General features: G+C 49.3%; 1 protein-coding gene across 4 annotated transcripts in view; it reads left to right on the top strand.

The window, feature by feature from the left end:
• GRID1 (glutamate ionotropic receptor delta type subunit 1) overlaps positions 1-14,942 on the top strand; it is a 701,267-nt gene that overhangs the window by 212,202 nt on the left and 474,123 nt on the right. The gene's annotated exons all lie outside the window — the stretch shown is intronic.

The following is a 14,942-nucleotide window of genomic DNA, read 5'->3' as shown; positions in this document are numbered from 1 at the left end:
TTCATATCTGGAGGGGGTGCCGTTTACATATACTCGCACATGTGCTTATTTTTTTGGTGCCTGGGATAATCAATGATTTTTTTTCTAAACACCTCTATGAGGGGTTCAGTTCAGTTCAGTCGCTCAGTCGTGTCCGACTCTTTGCGACCCCATGAATCACAGCCCGCCAGGCCTCCCTGTCCATCACCAACTCCCGGAGTTCACTCAAACTCATGTCCACCGAGTCGGTGATGCCATCCAGCCATCTCATTCTCTGTTGTCCCCGTCTCCTCCCACTCCCAATCCCTCCTAGCATCAGAGTCTTTTCCAGTGAGTCAACTCATCGCATGAGGTGGCCAAAGCATTGGAGTTTCAGCTTTAGCATTAGTCCTTCCATTGAACACCCAGGATTGATCTCCTCTAGAATGGACTGGTTGGATCTCCTTGCAGTCCAAGGGACTCTCAAGAGTCTTCTCCAACACCACAGTTCAAAAGCATCAATTCTTCGGCGGTCAGCTTTCTTCACAGTCCATCTCTCACATCCATACATGACCACGGGAAAAAACCATAGCCTTGACTAGATGGACCTTGGTTGGTAAAGTAATGTCTCTGCTTTTTAATATGCTCTCTAGGTTGGTCATAACTTTCCTTCCAAGGAGTAAGCGTCTTTTAATTTCATGGCTGCAATCAGCATTTGCAGTGATTTTGGAGCCCCCAAAAATAAAGTCTGACACTGTTTCCACTGTTTCCCCATCTATTTCCCATGAAGTGATGGGACCAGATGCCATGATCTTTGTTTTCTGAATGTTGAGCTTCAAGCCAACCTTTTCACTCTCCTCTTTCACTTTCATCAAGAGGCTTTTGAGTTCCTCTTCACTTTCTGCTATACGGATGGTGTCATCTGCATATCTGAGGTTATTGATATTTCTCCCAGCAATCTTGATTCCAGCTTGTGCTTCCTCCAGCCCAGCGTTCCTCATGAGGTACTCTGCATATAAGTTAAATAAGCAGGGTGACAATATACAACCTTGACATACTCCTTTTCCTATTTGGAACCAGTCCGTTGTTCCATGACCAGTTCTAACTTTTGCTTCCTGACCTGCATACAGGTTTCTCAAGAGGCAGGTCAGGTGGTCTGGGATTCCCATCTCTTTCAGAAGGTTCCACAGTTTATTGTGATCCACACAGTCAAAAGTTTTGGCATAGTCAATGAAGCAGCAATAGATGTTTTTCTGGAACTCTCTTGCTTTCTCCATGATCCAGCGGATGTTGGCAATTTGATCTCTGGTGACTCTGCCTTTTCTAAAACCTGCTTGAACATCTGGGAGTTCACGGTTCACATATTGCTGAAGCCTGGCTTGGAGAATTTTGAGCATGACTTTACTAGTGTGTGAGATGAGTGCAATTGTGCGGTAGTTTGAGCATTCTTTGGCATTGCCTTTCTTTGGGATTGGAATGAAGACTGACCTTTTCCAGTCCTGTGGCCACTGCTGAGTTTTCCAAATTTGCTGGCATATATGAGGGTTTAGGACCTTCTAATGAAGACAGGGGCTGCAAGTGTTTGGAAACAGACAACTAGAAATACCTTGTGAGCCAATTGATTGGTGGGACCTGGTGATCTAAAGGCAAAGAAGTGACAGTCTGGAGTTGGACTCCTGCCGCTCTGGCCTGAGTGGGTTTCAGGGCCTCAGGCTGGCATCAGCGGTGGACTGAAGGAATCAGGGGACTGCTGAACGCTTCTTGCAGCTTTCTTTCTAACCCCAGTCACTTTGTTGGCCCTCTCTGGTTTAATGTAAAATGAAGTGAAAGGCAGAATTATACTAATTCCACTTGATGTCCTTTGCTTGCTTCGTCTGCTTTCCCCTCTAATGAATTATTACGCAAAATGCTACCTCATGTATCAGGAGCCAGCACGAAGCCCACTCCTGGAGAACTTAAAATTCGGGAATGCTTAATTTCATGCAGTTGGCAGGCTGCCATGCTGCTTTGGGCTAATCAGGCCCCGGATCACGCTGGTGGTCCAGCCAGACTGTGAGGTCTGGGCAGCGTTCAGCATTTTCACCAGAACACATTTCCCTATATGAAGTGACTCAGGCCAGTCATGGGCAGGCGAGGATTAGCAGCACTAATGTGTTCGAGGCTTTCTTAGAATGTTCACACCAGCGTGCTAGCCACTGTCTGCTCCTAGGAAAGCTTTTCTCCTTGCTGAATCCCATCCACTCTCGGAGTCTGCTCTGGGCTGGTGTCTGCTAGTGACGCCAGGCTCTACCCCTCCCTCCTCTCCCCAATCCCTTGCCTCTTCTTGCTTGCAAGTAGGAAAAACATTGGTTTTGGAGGTAAGTGACTTTGGAGTCAAGTGCAACTCCCTGCTCTGACTCTCTGTGTGACCCTGGGTGATTTGCTTCACCTCTGTAACTTCGGTATCTTTATCAGAAAGTAGGGATGGAGGGGTTGCTGGACACAGGACTTCTCAAGAAGCATCAGTACTCAAACACTGTTCACATTCATCATTTTCCTTCTAGAGGAATTCAGCTCCCCACTCTCTTTCTAGGCCCAACAAGGATTTACCACAGAACCAAGACGGGCCTAAAGATACTATTTCCAAGTGGTTAATTATGCAGACTCCTGCAGGGTTGGATGCACAAGACTTGGCTTTGGCCGGTTGCCTTCTTGATCCCCCAGACCTTGTTTGCAAAGCCTTTACTTTGCTGGGTGTGCAGAGCTGGGGTTGCCCGGAGAGTGGCTGCTCTTAATATTGGGCAAGAATGACAAGTGGGGAGAGATGGCAGGAGTCTGTGGGGGTAGGACAGCCCCTGGGCTTCATGGCCTCCAGCTCCAGCCCCGCAGAGTCTTGGTCTCTGGTGCCATATACCTGCTGTCAAGAGGAGGGATTGCCATCATTTCCTGGGTGCCCACTACAGTCTGGCCTTCTGTGTGCCTTCTCTAATCCTCACACTCTGAAAATGAGGCAACTGGAGCTGAAGAAGTTAAATGACTTGCTTCAAGTCACGCAAGCAGCCGTCAGGGTTTAAACAGGACTCAAGTCCAGACTGACCCACTCCAAAGCCCCTGTATGCCATGTTGTTGTGTATGACTACAGGCACATCTCGCCTTATCACACTTCCCCGATATTGTGTTTTTTACCAATTGAAGATTTGGGGCAACTCTGTGCTGTCAGTTGATAGTATCTTTTTACCAATGAAGTATCTTTTAATTAGAGTACATAGATTGTGTTTTTAGACAGAATGCTATTGCAGACAATAGACTACAGTATGGTGTAAGTGTAACTTTTATATATCTGGAGAAACAAAAAAATTTGTGTGACTTCACTTTATTGCACTATTTGCTTTATTGGGGTGATCTGGAACGGAATCCATGCTATCTCTGAGGTCTGCCTATACGGAAAATACAAGCATAGACGTTACTGTATTGGGTAAAACATGGCTGTGGTGGTTTCATATGGCAAGGTATAATTCAGTTGCCTCTGTCCGGGGTCTGGCGGGAGTTTTTAGGGTGCTTATGCTCAAAGAATTTTAGTGCATCTACTAAGCATGGTAGAGGAAGGAATCTGGACTGTGGAGGTGAACGTGACCTGAATGGCTGGCTAGCTTAGCAGGTCCCTTAAGAGAGACTTGACGATGCCAATCCTGGAACAAAACCTTTATTCACTGCTCCCAGGCATTGCTTGGGCTTTTCAAGCAGAGTAACCCAGGCTCTTCTTTGTGGTGACAAGGACAGAGGATGTTCACAAGGGTGTCCCACTGCCAGGGCATGTCCTGAATTTGACAAAAGATAAAACGCTGGTGTGGGGAAGTAAATGGCCTAACCACCCTCACATTGTTGATGACGTGTTGATATCAGACAGTCAGGTATGGACCAGTTACACTGGGGGTGGGTGATGTGGCCCTCCCAACTGTAACTCCTTCCCTTCTCTGCTCAAAGAGCCTGGCTGATGGGAGTAAGGGAGAACAGGGTTCTGCTTGAATCTTTCACATTTTGCTACATGTGAATCTGTCAGGTGGACTGGCACTTTCACTGTTGTAAATGTCAAATTCTACATGACATGGACATGGCTGTCTAGGACCTGCCAGGCTGTTCATATGCTATGCTGGGAGCCACTTCCCTGTCCAGTATCCAGGCATACTCAGTCCCTCCGAGGGGTTTGGCCTGGGAGCCCATGCACTGCTGGCTCATCTGTGATCCCACTTTGCAAGGGGCTACCTTGACCAGGGTTTGTGAGCTTGGGGAATCTAGCCTTGATGGTGGGTGAGTCAAGCAAAGTGCTGTAGGCAAGGCACTGGAATCTGCTTGTGGGGCCCTGTGGGCTCATATAACAGGCCCTATCCCTAATGGCTTGGGTTGTAAGGAATCTGCCTGCAGTGCAGGAGATGGGAGACATGGATTGGATCCCTGGGTCAGGAAGATCCCCTGAAGGAGGACATGGCAACCCACTGAAGTATTCGCCTGAAAAATCCCATGGACAGAGGAACCTGGTGGGGTGCAGTCCATGGAGCCGGGCCACAAAGAGTCACACATGACTAGGCACACACACATCTCAAGTTTCCCTCAGCTTTTATCTCTCAGTGCTGTATCCACATTTCCTTCTCTGAGATCTCTTTTTTTTTTTTTTAAATCAGTCTTAACAATTATCGCATCAGTGCATTATCTTTAAAAGGCTCCCCTTGGGGAGACTGGGCTCAGAGGTGACAGAATTCTGGCCTCCTGGTTCCAGACCTGGAGACCCCTGTGAGGCTACCCTGGGTGGGCAGTAAGGACACAGACCATGGAGGGGGGCTTTCTGTGGGCTCAGCACTGGGACTCCCTTAGTGAGCGAAGGTGGCACCTCCCAGTCATTCCTAATCAGGACTGAGTTGGACTCATTGTGAGCCTCGGTTCTTCTCTGGACCATGGCCTGCTAAGCAGGAATTCTGGAGGATGGTGACAGCAGTCTCTGATGCCATACTCAGTGTAACCAGGGAAGGCTGTGGCAGTCCTGAAGTAATCAAGGTGACAGCTGCTGAGAGGGGCTGAGGGTAGGCATCTTGTTCCTGGCCACCGGAGCCCTCCCCTCTGCTCAGAAGTTCCTTCTTTCTTTCCCTCTCTCTCTGTTTCACAAACAGATGAAATATTTTAATAGCTTTCATTTAATTCATTTGTGAAATCCCCCCAAACTGGTATTTTGATTAGAGTTGCTTTGGATTTATAGATTAATTTTGGGAGAAATAGTAACTTTACAATACTTCTTATTCAGTAACATGTATTTCTTCATTTTTTTAAAGCTTTCTTTAATGTCCTTCAGTGGGCTTTTGTAGTTTAAGTTCAATTTGTGTACTTATTAAAATATATGTTTCACAGTGTAAAATGTTTGAAAACGGCTGGAATAAGGAGTTAATTAGGAGTTAAAAGAGCACATTTAGTTTATATACAAAGGAGTAATAATTCTATGATCCTGGACTTACTAATTTTTTGTATATTGCTTTCTTTCTGCTGCAGACTTATTTTAGGAAAGGAGTTCCTTCTTTCATTTGTCTAGCATTTAATGAGTCTGAGTGTTGGGCCAAGTTCTGTGTATGTGTTAGTCACTCAGTTGTGTCTGACTCTTTGCAACTCCATGGATTGTAGCCCGCCAGGCTCTTCTGTCCTTAGAATTCTCTAGGCAAGAATACTGGAATTGGTTAACATTTCCTTTTCCAGGTCACGTTCTGTGGTGTATACTAAAGCTACTGTCTCTGCTCTCATGGGTCCCCCAGCTTGGTGGGGAGGACAGAGGTGTTAACAGCCCCCTTCACCTATAAGGAGCAGAGGTGTGGACCAGGTTCTATGAGAGCACTGAGGTTGGAGCTATGCCTTCTGGTCCAGGCGAAGTGGAGTGGTCAGGGGGTCAGGGCCTCCCTGGAGTAAGTAACACTGGGTCTGGATCCCTAGGAATGAAATTTCATTAGCTTCATGGTCAAGGTGAGGCTGGAGACAGGGTTCTGGAGAGCCCCAGTGTCTTCAGGATCACATGTGTGGTGTGGTTGCAGCTGTGGGTGTGTTGGGCAGGGAGTGGTGAAGCTGAGGCTGAGATGGCAGCAGGAAGGGGGTCCCTAGTCCAGGGGTGGGGAATCCAAACTTCAGGGGTGGTTTCTTCTTGGGGTCCTTTCCAGGGTTTTCAAGGTCAGTAGTCTATAGTGGCCTCTATAACCTTAGCCCCCGTTCTGTTGGGGGATGTGGATGTCTTACTGTTATTTCTTCTCCAGGTCAGGTTTGATGCAGAGCACTCCAGTCCACAGTCCATTTTGGCCCTGGGCTTCATCTCATCTTCTTGGAGGAGATTCTATCCATCCGTGTGTCAGTATCCGTGTGTCCATGTGTCCATCTTCTGTCTACCTGTCCATGCATCCGTGAGTCCTTCCATCCATCTGTCCATCTATCCACACAATCATCCATCCATCTAGTACAGATTGGGTGTCTGCTGTGGACCAGGAGCCCTGTCAAGTACTAGCTGGGAACACAGTGGTGGTACCTTTTCCTGGAGACCTACCACAGCGTCAGACACTGTGGCTACACGTGGCAGTGGTCCTGCTGGGCATGTGCATTGGTGATTGGGAGGGGGCGCCTCAGGGCTCTCTTCCACCAGGGCCTCCTCTGGGTGTGTGTGGGTGACTGCAGGACTTTGTCCTTCCAGCTCTCATCCGTCATTTCTCTGCTTCTGTTTGTAACTCTCCGGGGGCTCCCTCTTTCCTTTTGTGTCCTCTTTCTCTCTTCTCCCTCCCCATCTCTTTTGTTTTACTGGGAAAAGTAGAAAAATTAAGCTGTCTTAAGCATTTATGAAGAAGAATTGCCACTGCTTGCTCACAGTTCATGAGGCAGGCACTGTCCACTGTCCACGCCCTGCCATCCAAGCACTGTCCAGCTCTGTGGGGCCTGTTCCTCCCACTGGAAGGTGACCTCCTCAAGGGCAGGGACTGAATGTGTCCACTGTTTTATCTTCCAAGAGCAGCACAAGTCTTGGCCCACAGTGGCTGTTGAGGGAATGAATGAATGAATGGATATTTCATATTTCTTACCTCCAGTGGAAAGTTGTGTGTTTTTTGTATGTGCCTCAGTTGCCTGTTTTGGGCTGGTCCTCAAGTCCTTGGCCAGCTCATCAGCAAGGGCTTTGATCTTAAACTTCTGCTTTTGGGAAGGCTTAGGTTTGCTTCAGAACCCTGTCTTGGCCTGGTCTTGGTTCCTTGGTCAGCGAATGGGGTAGAGTGTACCTGTGGGTGGCATGTGGTACCCCAGGAAAGAGCAGTGTGCAGGGAGGTGAGTGGATCAGGAGAGGCCTGGCAATAAGTAACAGTGCAGACATGTTGGACGACTGGACACACACACACACACACACAGACACACACACTGACACAGGCTGATACAATGGTAATAGCCAACCAGCCACACACATTGGTACGAGCAGACCCTCAGACTAACTAGCACAGTGCAAGAGGCACTGACTTGTGCACATACGCACGTGTGCGCGCGCACACACACACACACACACACACACACATCCTGAAAGGCATTGCTGATGGCAGAGTAGTTTGGGGAAGGCGTTGGGATGCTGGGAGATAAACAGCTCACTCAGTGATGGCTGCAGCTGATGGCATTTGCCTTTGCTGTTAGCATGATCTCTGTAGTCTCTTTCTGTAGCGAGAAGGGTGGGAGAAAGGACAGCGAGGGGAATAGCCTGTTGGTGGGACATCTCCCCGTGGCTCTGGGAGTGGCAATGGTTTTTCTCCCAAGCTGGGAGGAGGAGGTGAATGTGAAGGGACAGAGGTGGACAGCACCGCTTCCAGCATCCCTCCCACCATGCACAGGACTGGCTTCCCAGGCAACGAGTGTGGCCGGAGGCCAATTTAATCTTTACTGGAAGCACAGTCTAGCTGGGAAAGATTGAAGGCAGGAAGAGAAGGGGACGACAGAGGATAAGATGGTTGGATGGCATCACTGGCTCGATGGACATGAGTTTGAGCAAGCTCTGGGAGTTGGTGATAGACAGGGAAGTCTGGCGTGCTGCACTTGGTCATGACTGAGTGACTGAACTGAGAAGCACAGTCAGGGTTAATGCCAGGCTTCAAATCAATTGCTTCTCAGAGTTTGTTGCAGTGAGTGAGTTTGCTCCCACAATTTGAATATAAAGATGGCACTTTTTAATACATTCATAGCAAAGGTAAATTAAATAATCGCAACGTTCTGTTGTCCCACATGATATATGCAAATATTTCTCACTCCAACATGGTAAATCTTCAGCAGATGACTTTATCACTCAGAGCTAGGATAATTCTTGCCATTTAAGTATCATTTATCAGAATGTTTAAAATTACTAATTAATTATAGAAGATTAATTTTTAAATGTAGCCCCACATTTGCATTTAATTATATCCCACTGTTTATGGAATTTAAAGCCTTATACTGTAGCAAAAGTGCAGTGAGTCTGAGAAATTCCTTTTTTTTTTTTTCTTAGAAATTCTTAGAAATGAGCTCAGGAGGAAGAGATATTTGGTAGAGATATTCTGGCAGGTTTGGAGCTCAGTGATGTTCAAAACAGCTGGAATTCTTGGCTTGGCCAAAACAGGGAAGGGCAGAGAGCTGTCCCACCAGGGCCTGTGTCCTGGCCACTGTCCCCTTCCTTCTCTGTCCCCACACTCCTCTCTTCCTTCCTAAGCCTGTACATACTGGGAAAGCTGTCCCGGGCCTACAAGGGCCTGCAGCATCCTGGATACCCTTGCATGGCCACCCCAGGACCCACAGGCCACCCCTGCCCCCCGCCACCATGCTGTGAGCCTTTTTGTAGCTCTCTTCCCAGGAAACCTGAGAGCACAGGAGTGCAGGCGCGCAGACGTATTCATCTCTCTCAATGGCCTTTTCCGGCCCATGAATGATTGTTTTCAAAGGCATGGATGCAGGGTGCACTCCCTGGAGTCCTGACTTCTGTTCCAAGCAAATAATCTCTAGATGATCAGTTACCCAGTGGACAGAGTAAACGCAGTCTTAACGTTCAGGCCAAGCAGGAGCACGTGAGTAAGAGACTGTTTTGAAAGAATTTAATGTTTGGTTTTTAAATTTCAAAGGGCCATCCAAACCCTCATCCAGGGAAATGCTTGAATGATGCTGGACGCTCTGGAGTTTGTTTTCTGTTTGAGTGCCATTTCTATTTCAAGTTACATGTTGAATCCGCCACCCCATTCCCATACTCAGGGAGGCCTTACTCATCTGTCTGCTCCTTCCTGGGTTAAAGAGAAGGATCTCGAACCTGAAGGGTGGGGCTGGAGACTCCTGGTGCTCTTTTCTTCCTTTGTGGGACATTAAATACCAGTCAAGTGTCAGTTCCTCCCTGCAGGAGTCTCTGTGGCTTATTAGCAGGTAGCCCTTGGGACTGGGGAGGCGACAGGCCTGAGAAGTAGGCGTTTACAAAGGGAAACAGCCTGAAGCAGTGGAATGACTCAATTACCCTCTCTGCTCCTGGATCCCCCAGGGTGCTGAGCCTGGGGAGGCCTCCCTTGAGGTGGTGAGTCAGCCCTTTGTTGGCTGAGCATCTGGGTGGGGAGCCCAGTGGGGAAGAGGCAGAATTTCCTCAGCACTGCGGGAAGCCAGAGGAAGACTGGGATGTTTAGAGAGGCAGAGTGGAGGCGAGGTGACTCCGTTTGGGTTCATCTTGGAGAAGCTGTCTATGCCGTGTAGCCCACATCTGGTGCCCTCTTCTCCATGCCACCCTATGGGGCCCTCACTTGGTGCCATCAGGAGCTTGGTCTTGGTCATCTGATTTTTTTGTGCTCAAGCTGCCAGTTGGCTTGGAGAAGAGAAGGCCTCTCTATCAGTTAGCTGGTGCAGTGTAACAAACCAGCCCCCAGCTCAGCGTCCTGAAACAAGAATGCTCATACTTGCGAGTCAGACACGACTGATCTTGTCTGGGCTTGCTTGTGCATCTGGCTGTTCAGCTGGGGTTGGCGGGTTACGATGGTGGTTGGCTGGCTGTGAGTTGTGGTAGTCTGGCAGCAGGCTCCGGGTCTCTCATCACCAGTTGCTAGCCCACACTTATTTACAGGGCACCAGCAGAGTTTCCGGAGAAGGCAATGGCAAGCCACTCCAGTACTCTTGCCTAGAAAATCCCATGGATGGAGGAGCCTGGTAGGCTGCAGTCCGTGGGGTCGCTAAGGGTCGGTCACGACTGAGCGACTTCACTTTCACTTTTCACTTTCCACTTTCACACATTGGAGAAGGAAATGGCAACCCACTCCAGTGTTCTTGCCTGGAGAATCCCAGGGACGGGGGAGCCTGGTGGGCTTCCGTCTATGGGGTCACACAGAGTCGGACACGACTGAAGTGACTTAGCAGCAGCAGCAGCAGCAGCAGAGTTTCAGGAAAGCAAATGCAGGTGCTCGGGGCTGCTAGAGGTCTAGGTTCAGACCTGGCGCATCATGGCTTTTGCCATGATCTCTTGGCCAAAGCAAGCCAGCAGGTCAGCCTGGATTTAAGAGCCAGGGGAGGGAGCCTTGGGGAAAACTCTTCTTGGGGAACTGCAAGGCCATGTTGCAAAGGGAGTGGGAACAGTAAAGGAAGGTGAGTTGGGGCCATTTTGTAGTCTGTCTGCCATTCCCACATGGGCTTCCTAGGAAGCAGGTCTGCGTGTGACAGGGGCCACGTGCCTCCTTTCTCTAACTTTGTTTTGACCTTGCTCGACTTTGGGGTCAGTGTGGTGAGGCAGGGGGTGTGGAACCGTGGGAGAAAAAAAAAAAAAAGCCTTTACCAAGCTTGCTTATGTAGACCCATGATCTCACCTAATCTTCTCAGCAATGTTGGACAGGAAGGGTTGGCACCATGCTCTGGAGCCTGGGGATTTAGGGATTTGCTTGTGCTCCCACAGATAGAGTGACAGAGCTGGGATGGGAATTCAGAACTCCTTGACTCACAGCCCAGCTCTTTTCCGCTATATGTCACTGGGAGAAGGAGGAGACTCGCTGCCTCTGACAGATCAAAGGGAAGTCCATTCTCCTCCTAGAATATGTCAAATGGTGGACTTGATGATAATTGCCATTGAGGAGCTGGTAGGGTAGGGTTCCAGAAGTGGACTGGATAGCCTCTGAGACTTATCTGGGGGATGAGGGCCCCCTCCCTCCCCATCACGGTCCTGTCTCTGCCCACACACCTGCAGAGAGTGTGATGGGTTGGATGGGCTGCCTGTGCCTCTCTCCTTGGCAACAGGAAGAACGTCTTCCTAGAGACCCTCTGGTCAGCAGACAGCCTGAGGGTGTTTGACCTAACCCTTCTGTAGTGTGGTTGATGGGACAAAGAAGAGCTTCTGCATGCAGCCTTGGTCCAGCTTCTTTCCCATTTCCTGTCCTGGCATCTCTCTGAGCTTTGCTTACCTAACTGTGCAAAGGAGTTAATGATACTTGACTCACAAGGTTACTCCAGGGATTAAGCATGGGGAGCATTCTGGGGTACAGATCTCCGCTTTTCCTCTTTCACAGTGTCTAGCAAGCCACTCCAGTTCTCTTGCCTAGAAAATCCCATGGATGGAGGATCCTGGTAGGCTGCAGACCATGGGGTCGCTACGAGTCAGACATGACTGAGCGACTTCACTTTCACACATTGGAGAAGGAAATGGCAACCCACTCCAGTGTTCTTGCCTGGAGAATCCCAGGGACGGGGGAGCCTGGTGGGCTGCTGTCTATGGGGTCACACAGAGTTGAACATGACTGAAGTGACTTAGCAACAGCAGCAGCACACGGTTGGCCACCAGAAGGTGTCCAGTAACTGGTGTGTCAATGGGGAGATGTACAAGTCTGAGCAAATGTAAAGCCACGAGGCACCGAGGGCACTGAGAAAAACGAAATCTTCTGTGACTCTGGGCAAGGTTGACATTCCAAGTTTTGAAATGAGCTGGTGGTTGACATCAGAGATTCCTGTGGGGACCTGCTGCTGGGTCAGTTGATAGAAGGAGAGGTGTGGGCATGGTTGACGGGCCATTAATAGGTGTGGCTCATATTCATTTCTCAGCTGTTTTCTGTACGAGGTGGCATGGTGTCTTCCTTCCTCTGGGGTGGTTACCCACACGTCTTCAGTATCTGCGTCCATGAATGATGTCAGGGAGAAAGTGAAGAACAAGGTTTGTGGTCCACATTTAGAGACAAGGAGGTTAGGGAGAATGGAGATGCTGGGGGAGATGAATGTGAAGGTGAGAGGGAAAAGAGCTAGATATAAGTAGGACATTGAAGGAAATGTTTACTAGGCGATAACTGGGAAAGGTTGGGGGCGGGAGGAGAAGGGGACGACCGAGAATGAGATGGCTGGATGGCATCACCGACTCTGGGGACATGAGTTTGAGTGAACTCCGGGAGTTGGTGATGGACAGGGAAGCCTGGCGTGCTGTGATTCATGGGGTCAAAGAGAATCGGACACGACTGAGCGACTGAACTGAACTGAACTGAACTGTGTGCATCCCTCAGCCCCATACATAAAGCCTCAGTACATAGGCAGGCAGGGAGGGAAGGCTTTGGGTTCCTACCATATGAGAGATTCAGGGCTAGAAGCACTTTAATTTCAGTAACAAGAGCCAGGTCAGAAGACCTGAAGGTTAGCCCCCTTTTTTCCTCTTCCCTCCAACCCCAACCTAGTCCCTCTCTTGTTGGAGGCTTTTAGATGCTCAACTGGGGACATGACGGTGCGTCTTCAGGGACTAAGGCTTCTAATCGCACAGAAGAAGGCGCATTGCCTTTGGAGCAAATAGACACACAGTGAGATCCCAGCTCAAAATCGATGTCATCTTTTTGAGCTGTTTACTGGTCTGTTAACTGGGATAGTAATACCTTCCCCGTGTCTTTGGATGGTGTTTGGCTGAGACTGTAGAACCCACCTGGGCCATTGGGGTCAAGGGTAGAAGTGTCAGTGGCTCAGAGGAGCATTGCTATGGCCAGCCTGCCAGAAGGATGGCTCCTCATTCCCTCCACATCAGGATGCAAAGCTCTGGGAACCGCATGGAGAACACCAGATAAAGGGTACACCTGGAGATGATGGCAAATGGGGCTAGCAGAGAGTGACAAAGCCCTCGGGGTCCTCAGCCAGCTCAGCTGGAATTGAGGACTGGATGCTTGTCCCAGTTCTTGGCTAGAGAGAACGCTGGAGTCCCTGGCGGTGTGGAGGAGGAGAGGACACCTCAGTGCTCCTGATGGGTCTGATCCTGCCCAGGAGCAGGGAGGGAGCACACAGGGCACCTCCTGTCTGGGCTCTTGCTGGCCCATCCCAGCTACATAGCCCTCGTGGCTTCTCAGGACTGCTGGTTGCTGGGCTGATGCAAGTAGGGAGAGCTGCTGGCACTTTCTACTCTTTGGATGAGAGGGATTCCTTCAGCAGCCTGTCGGGGGCCAGCCACCACCAAGACACCACGGGCCCCTTCCCACAAAGGACGGCCATGTGGGTGCTTTGGGGAAGAAGGATATAGGCCCTGCCCTCAGAGTGGCCAAGCTTAACTTTAGAGAAAATTGTTGGCCAACTCTGCCTGGGGCAGGGCTGATAAGACTTGCAGACTGCTGAGTGGCAATGTCTGACGTTGCTTATGTACTGTCAACTTCAGCGTATTAAAATATGGGCATGGAGTGAAGTGAGCCCACTCTCCTTTCCCTGTACTTTCTCACCAGGAATTGACGATCATCCTCAGCACAGTGTTGGTGAGTTACCATTTCCCCCCTGGATCCTCAAGGTACCCCACTTTCTCTGCATCTGTTATTCTTCTTGCCCTTGCTGGTTGGTGCCATATTTTTTGACTGACCTTAGGATCCTTCTTTGTGTTTTCAGGAAGTCCTTGGCTTTATTATCCATCATTTTCGAAGTCCATGTTAAATGCTAATTAAGTGTATGTATCTAAAGGTCAACTCTTTAGATAGAGGTTCATGGTATTGGTTTGGCCCCTAACATCACTCCATAGTACTGCTGCAAGTTGCTTATCCCAGAGCTGGCAGCCTCCTGTCTGTGGGCCTGGTAGCTCTCCAGCGCCCTGGGGGTTCCTGAATGTGATACTGGGAATTGGTCAATTTCTTCAAACTCTGGCTAATGTACTTGGTGACTCTCTGAGCTCCTACTCTCCACAGTTCTATCTGAGCACTGGGAGGCAGCTGAGAGATGAGGTTGGTCCTTTCCTGCAAGTGAGACATGGTTTAGAAAAACCTGAAAAGGGAGCCTATAGCTCGAGGCAGTAAATGCTTGAGATCTGCTTAGACCAGGCTCCCCTGGGATGCTGTGCCTTCTATGACTCTAGTGCCCCTTCAGGTAACAGTGTGCTTTTCTTGAAATGGATTAAATGTTAATCAAACAGCTAATATGCATCAGGCAGTTCTAGATACTGGGGTTACAGACATACATGGTCTCTGACTTCAAAGAGTTGACATTCTAGTGGAGGCAGTGGGAAGACACTGAAAAAGAATCAATAATAACCTAAAGTAATTTGTTAGTGATAACCTCCCTGAAGAACGATAAGGCAAGGTAAAAAGAGAGTGGTTTACTGGGACACTTTTAGTTGCACTGATCAGAGCTGGTGCTTTCAAGGAGGACAATAAGGATGTGACGGAAGCCATTAAGCAAGATCTGACTGAAGAGCAATTTCAGCAGTTGGAAAGCATGTGCAAAGGTCCTGGGGTTGGAATGAGCTTGGCACACACTGGAGGATCTGTGAGGAGGAGGGTGTGCCTGGTGCAGGGTGAGCCAAGTGAAGGGTTGGGAGGTGGGAGGTGAATGTGGGAAGGGGTCCAGGATCTGAGCACAGAGTGGCCTCTGGGACCAGTGAGAGGGCACTGGAGCTGGTATGGGGCTCCTTGCATGGGCCCTTGGTGTGGGAATTAGACAGGGCCCTGCTTCATGTCTTACCAAGCAAATTCACAAGCGTGAGTGTAGCCTTCTGGCAGCCACTGTGTCCACTTCCTGCAAGGAACAAGTAATCAACCTAAAAAGCT

The sequence above is a fragment of the Moschus berezovskii genome, chromosome 12 (genome assembly GCF_049115385.1).
Source record: "Moschus berezovskii isolate FMDL1 chromosome 12, NW_MosBer_1.0, whole genome shotgun sequence".
Lineage (NCBI taxonomy): Eukaryota > Metazoa > Chordata > Mammalia > Artiodactyla > Moschidae > Moschus > Moschus berezovskii.
Note: the sequence above shows the minus strand (reverse complement) of the source record. Positions and strands in the feature narration are given on the sequence as shown.